General features: G+C 41.5%; 1 pseudogene; it reads left to right on the plus strand.

Annotated features, from left to right (window-relative positions):
- The first annotated feature begins 8,066 nt into the window (after nt 1-8,066).
- LOC100730065 (immunoglobulin heavy variable 3-23-like) lies at nt 8,067-8,508 on the plus strand (annotated as a pseudogene).
- The last annotated feature ends 6,141 nt before the right edge of the window (nt 8,509-14,649 follow it).

Raw genomic sequence — 14,649 nt, forward strand, 5'->3', positions numbered from 1 at the left:
GGGCTTCCTGTAGGCCTCTGGGGTTTCCTTTCTGCATTAAGATCAGAGGAAGAGACTGGAGATGCCCATTCTTCAGATGTCTCAAGAAGGATTCAAGATACTAGCACAGGTTTTTGTTCTTTATATGTATTATTTTCTGTGTCTCTTTCATATGGTTTTACTAAAAAGGGTGATAAAACTCAAAACACATTTTGAGAAATTTTCTTTTGAATGTCACATCATTATTATATTAAAATGAAATGATTAGTTCTAGCCTCGTAAGGAGCAGTTATCTATTGCAGGAGTAAATGTTTCAGGTTAGAAAATTAAATTATCCCCATCCCTCTGCACAGGGTCTGAGACCTTGCAGCTCCCTCTTCTCCTTGCCACCACAGGACACCTGGACTCCAGGCTCAGCCCAGCACCACGAAGAGCTTTGTCTCAGGGAAAGAGGAAGAGGGGCAGCTGGACTTTACTCTGAGCAGTGTCCTGAAGCATTTCTGACCTCTTTCTTTCATGTTAACTGGTCAGAATTTATTTAGATAGCTTTGAAATTAGAAATTTATAAGATAAACATCACCATTATTTTACTATAGTCTCTCTCTCTCTCTCTTTCTATCTCTCTCTCTCTCTCTCTCTCTCTCTCTCTCTCTCTCTCTCTTTCTCTCCCTCTTTATCTGTGTGTGTGTGTGTGTCTCCCTCTGTCTCTATCATTCTCTGTCTCTCTAATACAACTGTACACATTTTAAGGTATATATCAGTACATTAATAGATAATATGAAAGATAAATGCTTCTGTTTCATAACATCCATTTTTCTTTCCTGAACACATTCTCCAGTTTATGCTTTATTTATTTTTATTTTATATAAGTTCATTTTGCATTCATTACCCAGATTCTTTTAATACATTTTTATAAAACATTCAGATATTCCTCTATAATTTATAATATCATTCTTTTTCTTGTGGCATTCTGTGAAGCAAGTGTGCACTGAAGAGAAGGAAATTATTTGAAATATCCAGTCAGCACACATGCATGCTTCTAGAAGGCAGAGCTGATGTGATGTCTTCACACATAGATATTGCACATGTCCCTCAGACATGCCCACGGAAATCATGGTTACTGTCATTCCAGAAGCTAATAAATCACCTCCAGCTCTGCGCCCAGGTCTGTACCTCACCTGGTCTATCATCATCACTGGTGTGCTTAGGTTTCAGGGATAAAGGTTCCTGTTTCTTGTGGTGTCCAAGGTGTATCCCTTGTTTCCAGGCCTGGTGAGATCACCTTCTGGAACATTCCATCTCCTGAGATGTTGCTGGGTGTGCACTGTTGATCCTCCTGAATTCCATATTCCTCATCCCTGAAGTTTCCAAAGCTTGTGTTTAGACTCATTGTGTTTCCATTTAATGTGTTGCTGAGTCCCAATGTCATTTGGAGGTAGGGACAGTAGGACTTTGACTCAAGGAGGAGGTAAATATGTCCAATGAAGATGCATCTGGATTTTGTTCCAATAGGGAAAGTTACGAGAAGGCATTCCCTGTGGGTTCAATGTACAGAAAATTGTCTCAAAACTTTATTATCTTTTCATGGCCCTATGAAAGAAATGAAATTGCAGGCTGAAAAGTCACAAAGCAGTTTAGCCAGCAGTTAGATCTGGGATCACTTTCTGAGTCTTGTTTCAGGTGCAGGAGTTGGAAGCCCAGAGAGGAGACATGCTGATGAAGAGATGATTGAAACCTGGCACATGTAGAGGAGCAGGGTGAGAAGGAGGGTTCCTGGGTGTCACACACCAATATGACACCTGAAGAAGCTCCTAGGATATCGAGGTGAGGTTTTAGTGTGATCCCTTAGAGCTGTGCAGAAAAGGAAAAGTGACCACTGAGAAACAGACCCAGTGCCTTTTCCAGACAGAGGCTCAGGAAAAATACTTCTACTGAAACTTATCTAACTTTTTGGAATAACTCTAACTGTGAGTAACCACTCATTTTTCATGTGTGACTAGAAGGAGTGAAAGTAGTACACAGAAGAAATCAATCTCAGGAAATGGCCTGATCTCCAGAGAGGAGGACCTGTAAGGGGAAAATTATCCACACATCTGGAGATTCCATGTGCAAGTTGGTGGGCCAGGATGATAGAGGTCTAACCATAAGAACACAGAATCTCCTGCTGTACTTGTTTACATTTCTCCTGACAATGTAGAAGGTGTCTTTTGACCCAAATCCTCACCACTCTTTCTTGTTTTTTATTTTTGTTTTTAATTACTGATGATAACCATCCCTTGTGCAGTAACATGGATCCTCAGGGTTGAGTGAATTTGAATTTTTCTAATAGCAGAGATATTGAAAATTTGTTCATGTATTACTTGGCTATTTGAGTTTCTTTCTGCAGAGTTAGGCCCAGCACACAGAAAGATTATAGGTAGGAGTCATACTAATGTCTCTGGAGTGTTAATGCTTTTATCTAATTGAAATGGTAATCAAGGGGAAAATAGTAAAAAAAAAAAAAACTTTTAGAAGAATATGCACTTCAAGTGCATTCTGTAATCCAAAAGAATAGAATGTAATATAAATAACATAATTATCCTATGTATAACCTAATTATTTTCTGTCTTTTTGAGACAGGTTCTCACTATGTGGTTCAGGCTGGCCTTTGGTTCACATTGTAGCCCAGGCTGATCTCAAATTTGCAATGATACACCTGCCTCGACCTTCTGAGTGCTGGGCCTTTATCAATTTTAAGTGTTTAGAAATGATTGACCTGAGGGTTACAGTCAGTGATCTATGAACTGATTATGCTTTGTAGAGCCCAGTGGAAACCCATGTGTTTTATCTAAAGTGGAGCTGTAGGAGTTTTCTCTGGACTGCTGAGAATGAAAGAGCACCCCTTAACATTAATTGTTACAGTTTAGAACTCAGGGTCCTTAAATGAATGTGTGGTGAAGGCTGGGTCCCTAACTGTGATTGTTATTAGGAGGTTAGGGGGAAATCAGGAGGTGAATGTTTGGCTTTAAGAAGGCACCTGAGTATGTGTCCTGGGAAGAGCACACTGGGACCTTGCCTCTTCACAATGACTGGACATGAGTCTATGCTGTGCCATCCTGCCATGCTGTTCTGCCTCATCACAGGCACAGAAGCTATGGATCCAGTGACCATTGAATAACCCTCCAAATATTTGAGACATCAGAATTCTCTCTTCAGAAAAGACTTATGTCTTTGAAGGAGGTGGGCATATGGCCTAGAAGGTGAGACTGTTGGGTCTTCTCCTGTGCCTAGTGAGACATAAATGTCATAGGTCCCTCAGATGGTTGCTTGCTATGTCAGCTAGAGTTCATTAGAAGGACACCTTTAAATAGAAAGGATCTACTAAGTAGGCTAATGATGACTGCCCACGGAATCCAGAATGGAAGACTGTAAAATAACTATGTGTGAGCATGAGAGTAGGAGGATCCAGTTGAAAACAAAGAACTTGGAACTTGTATGGTGTCCAGTGAGTTTGCATGTTGGAAAATGTAAGGGTTTGAACTGTGAGGCTTAAAAGTCTGCACAGGTTGCGTGAAAGAACAAAGAGCATTCAGTGTCAACAGTGAAGATTGGATCTCCCCTGAAGAATAAAGTGTCACCTTCCTTCTTTCTGTTTTTATTCCTTTAAGCCTACAAGCTAATAGGTTGGTGACATCTGCATCCAGCAGGCATCTTACCCTCTCAGTTTGGGGGATACATGACAATAATTCACAGACACAGTCAGAGCTGTGCTCTACTAATCTCATAGACACTTCCTAATCTATTTAGGCTGGCCTATCACAATTAACAATCACACATAGAGAAGTTAGGAAAGCAATTGACTGATGGGGTATGATTCTTCTTGTTCCTAAGTGTCCAGTCCCAATTACAAGCGTAGGAGTTAGTACCTGGCCCTGCAAAGCTCTCACAGACTATGCATTCCCCCCCAGCATGGCCTCCAATTACTCCATCACATATTAACTGATGGAAATGCATCGGTCATAAACTAAGGAAGGTACTGGTGTGAATGCAGCATGGAAGACATGATTAAAACTCCAAGTAGAATCTATCTCTCAAGGGCCACATCTCCATCTGCAAAGATGTCTTCAGGAGAAGTTCTTCAATTGTACGAGCTCTGTGACTTCTGAGGACACAGACACACTCTACTGCCCAATGACACTGTACAAAGACATCAATGTAAGTGCAGACAGAACCTTCCCTTCAGGAGTGCACAGGACAAGTACATTAATTCAAGACTTAAATAACTCACAAGCCAACTTTATGGTGAAAGCAGAGCCAAAATTGGAGGTTTCCTCTCTGGCTGACTATTATGAATAAACCAATGACCTTTTCTGTTTTAGATTTGGATCCCTCTGTACCCAAAACCCAAATGCACTCAGTGGTGTATATTTTGAGAGGCAAGTGGATCATGGCTGTGTGATGCTCCTGACTGAGTTAGAGCAGGGGAGGCACTCAAGGCTGTCTGTGATGTCAGAGGGAAATCTTCTCAGTTTGAGGTGAGTCACCCTGGGGTGGCCTGGGAAGGAATATGTACCACCTTCTCCCATATTCCTGTTCACTTCCCACTGCCATACTGTGAGAAAGCCTCCTCTGGCATGTCACCATGACATGCCATTCTGCCTTGGAGCCAATGACCATTGACTGAAAAATCTAAAAGCGGTGCCCAAAATATGGGTGTAGAGTGGGTCTAAAGGGTTATCCCATTATCATGCGTGGTAACACAGGATTGGCTTTCTCAGCTAAGGCAGGGAAGCCAACATCACAGGGCGTGTCTGTGGTAATCCTTTTGGCACTGTAGTAGGGAAAATTCTTCATCTGGTAGGATAATCACACAAGACTCTAGGAGCTCTGTGTCCTCAACCCCATCAGAATACTCACAGATATCTCCATCCATGATCTGGATATCACTGATCAACCAAATCACACATTTGGAAATGCACAGCAACACCTCATCATGAAGTGGAAGAGGTGCCCGCGTGATCAAGGCAGGGCAACACCTCTAGGTACAATAAAGGCATATGAAGGAGCAGAGAAAATGCACACAGGCTCTTCTCTGTCTATCCATCATTTAATTTAAGAGCACATAACTATACCCTCATGAAATTTACTACATGATCAGATGCAGAGGATGAGAACGTGAGAGCCTGTTTTACAGATGACTCAGGACATTTTGTAGACACAACACACACATGCACAGCTAAAGAATCACATCCTCCTCCCAGGATGTCCCTGATGCACAGTAATGAAGGGAAATATTTACAATGGGCAGAACACTGTGAAGTTCATGACGTGTACTTGGTAATACACTTTGTCTGGAAGAAAACACAGCCAGTTATATAGATACATGCTGATTTTGGGGCTGTAGCCAGTTGTTTCACTGAATCCTCACAGATTTTTAAGGAAAAATGCTATCAACCATATCTGTTGCAGAGGTATGTGAATTGACCTCTGCATATGTGCAAAAGACATAAATATATTTGCATTGCATGTAAAGAGTCACCTAGAAGTGACCTAAGCGTGAAAGACTTTAATAATCTAGTGGGCTTGCCATGGTGATGCACACCTATAATCCCAGCACTCAGGAGGCTGAGTGAGGCAAGAGGATTACTTCAAGTTGGAGGTCACCCTGTGGTATATTCTGAGTTCAAGAATAGCCTGAATTGCATTTCAAGATTGCTCAATATCCAAATCTTCCTGCTCTTGCTCATCATCATCATCATGCAGATAGGATGACTGGTTCTGTGGAAAACAGTGAACCATTTTTTCAGTTACCCCATCACTGACCAGTAGATTCATGAATAGTGTCCCTGGTGGCAGGATGGAGCCAATGATGTGACACAGCTTTGGAAATGATACCCTAAGTAATTTCCAACTGTGCTGATGTCATCTTAACCTCGGCTGCATTTTCTGGATGCTGATCTGAAAACTCCTGAAGCATCTCTGCTGCCTTTGTAAGCTGTTTGTCTGGCAGAGCCAGGCAGCTTGAATGAGTACACTGAGGAGAGGCCCAGGATTCTGGAGCAGTAAAGCAGCAAATATTTCATGGCATTGCTCTGCCTAATTTGTGTACATTGCAAGGAAAGTTTTATTAAATTCTACAGGTTGCAGTGGATTCTTGGAAAGCTTGAACACTGTTTCTCTTTGTTGGTTAATTTCACTTCTTCTTGGACTTAAAGATTGCTTACTAGACAGCTTACGAATGGGACTCATGTTACTTGCAATTACAGTTAGTAATACCACCTCTGTGGGCTCAAGTTGTATTATCTGATTGTACAAATGCAAAGTCTTCTCTGTATGACCTGAAGCGACAGAATGTAAGGCATCTGACCATGAATGATGACCAGAACTGTCTGTGGGTCTTCCTCCCTCCATTCAGGTTATTCTGAAAGTGATTGCCAACAAAGCTCTTCAGACTTATATAGGACTTTCTTTACTTTGTTGAGCTTGCCTTGTCCTATCAGGGCACATGTGGCATCACAGCACAGTTTGTGGGTCCTTTCTGGAAAGCCCAGTTTCTCTGGAACCACTTTTCCCCAACTGCGTGGAAGTACAACACTGATGATGGGTTTCCTTTCATCAGTCTCCTTATAATCTTGTTTGGAGATTTGGGTGAGATTTACATACAGCTTAAGATTTATCATAGTGTTCCAAATGGTACAGAATTCCTTCTTATTTATTCAAACTATTACATTTCTTAAATGGTTGTGGGTACCAGTAGTGGGCACTCAGGGCCAGTAGCAGGAGCACAAGACCAAGAAAAGGGGACTGCAGGAGACCAGGACAGGTGCTCAGGACCAGTTGGGAAAGCTCTGGACCAGCACAAGGAACTGGGAATCTGCATGGAACCAAAAGAGGCCCGGTATATGTGTAAAGATGGAAGCTCCAGACTAAGGGCGTCACATCTTTTAGTGTCTGAGTTTCCCCTCTATCTTAGCATCACACACATACTGCAGAGAGCGCACAGTGCATCCTCTCCAGTTCACAGATTAAGTCTCCAGACTGGAGAGAATGAAAGGGATTTTAGTGTTGAAAGAATACATTTACACCTGTATTTTATATTGTTCTTCACCTGACATTCTGAGGGAAGTCTGCATCAGTGTACATATTCAGCAAAAACAAATGCAAATCTTGGGAACATAGATACTTTGTGATACGCAGTTCTCATAATCATCATGCAAATGTAGACTTCTATTTTTGTCATTAGGAGGGAACCGTCACATACAGCCATAAATGTTTCAGTTTAGGAAAGAATAGAATAAAAGTATTCACAGGAAGGCAGTTTTATGGAAAATATCAGGAGAATTTATGAGCACACACTAGATATCTTGAGAATGAACATGGTTTGTGAGTATTTACATATTTGTATAGATGTGTCAAAATGTATATCACTTGTTCATCAATAAAATGAACATCTGATGTATATATTTTTGCATAATATATACAAAAAGTATTTTCTGAATAATTTCTTACCTTTCCAGCAGTGAAAAATGATATCAGATCTTTGAATATATTTTTGAAATAGGTGCCACTTGTCTACTCATTTATGAATACAACACAATACAGAGTGATAGAAGAAGACAGGTGACAATCACTGTGCATCAGGATCACTCTGTCTTGGAATTGCTCAGCAAGCTGTTGAGTTCTGTGAAAAAAAATCTGTAGGACCTCACAGACAGGATGAATTTATAGCCTATAATCTCACATCTCTTAAGACGTTAGCCTTCTCACTCTATGTACACATCTGCAATCCTGTGAAGTTACCAAATCCACTAACTACATATTTGTTAGAATAAAAAAAATGTGAGGTTACAAATAGGAAAAAACCATGTGTTCTGTATATTAGGAATACTACGAAACAAATCTCAAAACACTCTCGTGTGCTTTGAACCCTTCCTTCTCTGAGGCTTCCACCATGGAACTGTCCAAATATACAGGAGGCCATGTAAATAGGGCCTCCCTGTGCTGATGAAAACCAGCCCAGCCCTGACCCTGTGGTTCTGCAAAGGTGCCCAGCCCTGATGCCCAGCTGTTCCCACTCAGTGCTCAGGAGTGAGCATTGACGGCTCACCATGAAGCTGGCACTGAGCTGGGTTTTCCTGTTTGCAATTTTCAAGGGTAAATTATTTAGAACAAAAAATGCTAAGGGGACCAGTGGAAATGCACAGGTTACACAGTAGATGTGTGCAACACTTCACTAAGCAGGATGTCTACGTGTTTGCATGTGTCCAGGCAGAGGTGCAGCTCGTGGAGTCCGGGGGAGGCTTAGTGCAGCCTGGGGAGTCCCTGAGACTCTCTTGCATGGCCTCGGGATTCACCTTAAGTAATTACGGGATAGACTGGCTCCGCCAAGCTCCAGGGAATGGGCTGTAGTGGATCTCAACAATCAGTAGCGGTGGTAGCACATATTACGCGGACTCCATGAAGGGCCGCTTCACCATCTCCAGAGACAACGGCAAGAACATGCTGTATCTGCAGATGAGCAGCCTGAGAGCCAAGGACAAGTCCGTGTAGTGCTGTGCAGCTGACACAGTAATTGAAACCTCATTGGGAGTCAGTCTTAAACTTCCGTGAAGGGTCGCTTAGTACCAGCAGGGCGCGCTCGAGAACACAACAGAGTCTACAAAAGGACATGTATTTTACCATTTTATTATTTTAGGTTAGCGTTATGACATTTTAAAAAATGATATTATGGGACAATAGAAACATCAAAGAAAGAAATTTTAAAATAGTAACTAAATAAAATACCAACTAAACCCCAGAATAATAGATACATTTTCTAAAACCCACAAAAAGCAAGAAATCTAGTGTAACAAAATAGTGTAACACAGTTTGCAATCGTTATTGTTATTGAAACAGTGTGTTTTTTATTTTGTAGCCTTTTATCAAAGAAAAGAATATGTTTTTCAATATTTTATAATGTAATGTAAAAGATGTTAGTAAAATACAGTATAAATTTGTCTGAATGCCTATAAATGCATCATCTCACATGTCTCACAGATAATATGCTGGACAAATAGACAAAAATTATCCATCAGATGTAGGATTACATACAAGTCACATTTCCACTTACTCACAATGAAAAATCATAATACTGTCAGTAAAGGGCCTTAAAACTGTGCTTTTCAAGTAGAATTTAATTCATTAAAAGCTATGATACTAAGTACGAAGGCATTCAGAAATTTCGATAATTATCAGTTTTTCTATGAGCAAAACTTCTGCCAAATATTTTTCTATGGTGTGTTCTGAGCCAATTTTATAATCAAATGTTGTACATCAATATTTAATTTTTCCCTAGAAGCTCATGGGCCAGCATCTAAAAATGTCTATGCATAGTAAAGTTGAGATGACACCGAATCATATGTTTGTATAATATTTATCACCTCAAGTGTTTCAGTGTTACAAATTTATTCAATGAACAAGCACCATAAAATCTAAAATGTTTCTGTGTTTTCAGGTGTCCAGTGAGAGGTGCAGCTGGTGCAGTCCAGGAGTACAGACTTGGTGCAGCTGGTGGCTTCCCTGATGCTCCTCATGCAGCCCCTGGAATAACCTTCTGCGTGACTGCTGGATGTACTGGGACTACCAGCTCCATGAAGGGGCTACAGGAACTCATTGAGTTCCTGACGCACATTGTGCTGAGCCTGTGAAGGACTGATTCACCATCTCCAGAGACAGTGCCAATGGCCCACTGCTTCTACAGAAGAGCAGCCACAAATCCAGGGATACAGCCCTATGTTAACACATAAGAGCCACAGTGATGGGACATCAATGTGATCTCAGACACAAAGCTTCCTGCAGGGCACCTATTCTCTCTGTGTGTCATTTTGAGGCAGGGTTTCAGGCTGGTCTTGAACTCAGAGAAGTCCTCTCACCTCAGGCTCCTGAGTGCTGGTTTTGTGGCTCATGCCACTATGCTCATCTCTTGGTCTCTTTTCTAGGGGTGCACATCCACACTATACACACTCAGTGTGACCCAATGTATGTTTTTGTCACCACTGTCCTATACCCAGAAAATCCATTCCCACACTTGCTCATAAGGCCTCTGCTGACAAGAGTTAAGAAAACAAGATGTTCTTTGGCAAAATAGTAGACCTCCTCATGGCTCACACGGTGCCACTGCTGCTTACAAGCCTTCCGGGATTCAAACCTGGTTACAGGTCTAAAGGCCTAACTAGGTGTTGAGTATGGGACCTGAGGAGTGTCAAAATTGTCATGCTTAGTAACACAGACTGAATTTCCTCAGGTAAGAGTGCGAAGGTCAACATCACAAGCATGTGTGTGTGAATACCTTGGGCCCTGTGAGGAGGGAAATTTCTCCTGCTGGCAAGATAATCTCACTAGAGTTCAGGAGTGCAGTATGCTCCAACTCATCAGGGCAATCAAAAATATCTCCATCTCAATGCACAGAATCTAACTTTTTCCTTTCAGAACCCTCATTTTTACTTCAGGTATCTTTTATAGCTGAGTATTAAAGTTATACTTTATGGTGTATTCAGGATTTACAAGGAAACATATTTCATACAGGACACATAATTTATAAGATTATTTTATATTATGCACTGGATGAATAAAATGCAGAATAATACAGGATATCTGTCTACAAAACAGGGAGCCAATGAATCCAGCCAAGGACCTGGTATTAATGGCAACGTCCTTCACTACTCTACTTGGAACCTGAGAGCCCACAACAATGTCCCATATAAGTCTGTGTGAAGAACCTGTGCTAAGAAGGCCCAAAGGTCAGTGGTGGAAGCAAGAAAGTTGGCACCAATGGGGTGAAGGATCTAAGCCGAAAGGCTGAGGGATCTGCTTTGCATACATAAAACACCACTCAAAATAAAAGTCTGAGCTCTGCCAAGAAGAACAGCAGCCATCCTCCATGACTGAAAGGACCTGATCTTTTCTGACAAGAAGAACAGGTGAGTTTCTGTCAGGAAAACCACCAAGACAAGGTTCCCCAGGAGCATCAGTAACAAACCACCTGTCCTTCCACTTCTGCTTTTATGCTGCTGGCAACAACTGTCAGGTGGAACTTAATATCCAGGGTCATGCTGACTAAGTTCATTGAGGTGTCACAGCTGACAATAGTTAATTCAGTGCTATTTATATGAAGGAATAAAATTATCAGCACTATTAAGGTTTGAAAGGACAAATAAAAGCTATTAGAGCTGCCTTTGGAAAAACAGTAAACCCAAACCAGTATCACATTCCTGGTATGGTTAATGGATTGCAGTGCCTCTATCCAAGTTTTAAAAGATGCAGGACTGCTGGATCCCACCACATCTTTATTTCAGTCTATTTGACCCTTACAGAAGATTGATTGCTCCAGGATGATGGTAGTGAATTCAGTCAAGTAGCAATCCCAATTGTACTTGCTGAGCAGATGTGGTTTCTTTGATGATGAGGTGGTTATGATATTCTGATCTCTTCACAAGTGGAATAGAGATGTTTATGTGACACAAGTGTTCGTCTCCATATCAACCATAGTCACAGTGGAAGAATCAGCTTTCAGATGGCGAGATCAGCAGTCTAAGACCAGCAGTGTCCTGTTTCAGGGCTTTATTAACTTCCCATTCCTGGGTCACAACTTACTCCCCAGGGACCTTGATCACCTTTATCTCCCACAAGATGTTCCTCTGGTCTCTTTCACTGATAATATCAGGTCATTTGCACCAAGTGACTCCAGTTTGGGAACCACTCTGGATTTGGCAGTAGAGCATGTGCAAGCCAAATTGTGGGACATAAATGCAACTAAAATTTAAGGTCCCTGAACCTCAGTCAAACTTCTAGGAGTCCAGTGGAACATTCATAGCTATCCTTTCTAAGTTGAAAGATAAATGATCACATCTGAACCATCATGAAACCAGAGGCGTAAAGTTGAGTGGCCCAATTTGGATTCTGACAACAACACAACCTCACTAAAGGGTTTTGCTCTAGGAGTTTACTAAATGATTCAGAAAGTTTCTACTTTGAGTGTGGCCTAGGAGGAGAACAAGCTCTGCAAGAACTGTCCTGCAGCTGGGACACATGATTCCGCACATTGAATGGAATTTGGGGTGTCGGTGAAAGATAGGAATATTATTCAGTTTCTCAGGTAGGAAACCACAGGCAATTAACAGCAGAGGCCTTCAAAATTTTGAAGGAATTGTGGGTCATCACCTAAAGATAACTACTCTCCATTTGAGAGGCTGCTCTTCCCTTGCTACTGGCCTCAGTATAAACTGAAACTTGAACAAGAGACACCAGTGTAACTTGCATTTTAAGCTGCCTATTATGACCTCGATATTAGCAATCCACTAAGTCAGACAGTTGGAAACACACAGTAACAGCTCATCATGAAATGGAAGAGGTGCACATGTGATCAACATAGGGCATCCAGTTGGCAGAAGCAAGGTACGTGAAGAAGCTGTCCAAATGCCCAAGGGCTTCTACCCCTACAGTGTACCCTTTAGTTTAGCAGCATGCACCTATGGCCTCCTGGAAGGTAGGTCATGACAAGCTGCAGAGGAAGAGGGCACTGTGACCTGGTTTACAGTGAATTCTGTGCATTTTGCAGGCACCACACACATAGAGAGAGCTGCAGAACTGCAGCCCCCATTCAGGAGGGCTCTGATGTTCAATAAAGAAGAGAAATCATCACAATGGACAGAACTTTGGGAAGTGCATATGGCAATGCATTTTGTCTGGAAAAAATATGACAAGATTTGTTTCTCTATGCTGATTCCTGGGCTGAGATCAGTGATTTCCACAGTGGAGTTCAAGGACAGCCTAAATTGCATAGTGCTACCCTGACATGCAAACCAAATCAAATTTCTGCTCCTCCTCTTCTTCCTCCTCCTACTAATCATTATCATCATAATCATCATCATCATTATCATCTGAATAAAATGAAAAGCATTAATTATTATCAGGCATCATCCTATTGCCCTGTTGACTCATGAATAAAGTCTATTGTGGCAGGAAGAGAGCTCATGAGTGTTAGATAATTTTAGAAACACTGTCTGGAAAAATAAATTTCCTTTTTCCATGCTCAGCTTAAATGCAGCTAAATTTTTCTGGATTCTAAAAATTTCTGCAGTATTTCTATTGCTTTTGTGAGGTTTTATTGTTTTTTTTTGGGGGGGGGCTGGGATTTTGTTAGATTGATTGATTGATTGATTGATTCATTCATTCATTCATTTTTGGTTTGGCAGATCCAGGCAGCTTGGATCCTTATAGACAGCAGTGCTCAGGACATTGGAAGTGGGGGCCAGCAAATGTTTTGTGGCATTGATCTTTCTACTTTGAATTCACAGCAATAAAGATTTTTAAATTTGTATAGCGTGCAGTTGTTTCTTAGAAAATTTAAGCTCTAACCTTCTATAGCTGTTAATTTCCCTTTTTGTGGAAGTCAAAGACAGTGTGGTCCTTACTGATGGTAACTGTGTTAGTTATAGCTATAGTGGGCTATCCCAAATATATTGGAGTTTTATTTTCTGACTGTAAAGATGCAAAGTATCCTTTGTACGACCTTGAAGGTAAAGAATGTAGGGCATCTGACCATGAGTGATGCCTGCCCATGGATCTTTCTTCATCCCATCAGGGTCTTCTGAAAATCATTGCCAACAAAGCTCTGCAGCTTTCAGTAGGATTCTCATTGCCTCGTTCAGCTGGCCCTGTCCATACAGTGCACAAGTGGCATCACAGCACAGTTTGTGGGTCCCTCCTTGGAAACCCAAGTTGTCTGAAGCCACTTTTCCCTAACTTCTCTGAGCTGCAACAACTGCAGAAAGGTGTCTTTTCCTCTCCTCACTGCAATCTTGGGAGCTTCAGAAGAGATTTATGTACATGGATAACAATCTATCGTAGCATTCCGAATGTTACAGAATTCCTGCTTTTTTAAGATGGCAAACTTCCAGATATATCACGGGAGATCAAAATTCAGAAGTGTTGGCAAAATAACTGGTCTCAAAGTAGTTTTCGTCATGTTAAAAGGGATTAAGAGAATAAATGTTAAGACACACTCAGGAGTGGAAGGGTGTCCTGTGAAGAGCTACCCAAGCTGCTCTTGTTTTAAAGTGAGGTGAAGAACACTTTATTAGAGGGTGGTGTATGGTGCACTGAGGAGCAGAGTGCAGCTGCTCAAACAGTGAGGCACAGGGTAGCATTTTGAAGATGCAGTGGCAGCACCTGTTACAAGAAAATATCTTGCAGGGCTGGTTTGATTCTTCCCAAGTCCATATGTGTTTTTAACCAGGGTGTGCTCCATGGTAATTGGTCTGCCCTGGACACATTTCATGGGCTCAGAAATCAAGTGGTGGAACTGGGAAAGGGACCAATTATAGCTGCTCCTAGTGACCTACAAGCAAATTGTCTGCTTCTTTATTCCCATAAATGTGTGAACTTCTGGTCTAGGTGTCTTAGTTTCAAAGGAACATAGACCTCATACTGTGCAGCAGGATGATGATTTCATAGATCCTGAAGCTGGGGACTTTCCCTGGTTGTTTTGGGCCCCTCCTGCCTCCTGCCTCTTCATAAGTTAAAACGGAGCGAAAATGTGGTAAGGGTGATTGACCCAGAATATCCAAGGGAAATTGGACTGTTACTCCACAGTGTAAGAAAAAACCCATTATGTGGAGTGCAAAATTTCCCTCATGATATGTCCTTATTATA

This window comes from Cavia porcellus, unplaced genomic scaffold (assembly GCF_034190915.1).
Source record: "Cavia porcellus strain 051 isolate PalLab524CR breed Dunkin Hartley unplaced genomic scaffold, mCavPor4.1 scaffold_8, whole genome shotgun sequence".
Taxonomy (NCBI): Eukaryota; Metazoa; Chordata; class Mammalia; order Rodentia; family Caviidae; genus Cavia; species Cavia porcellus.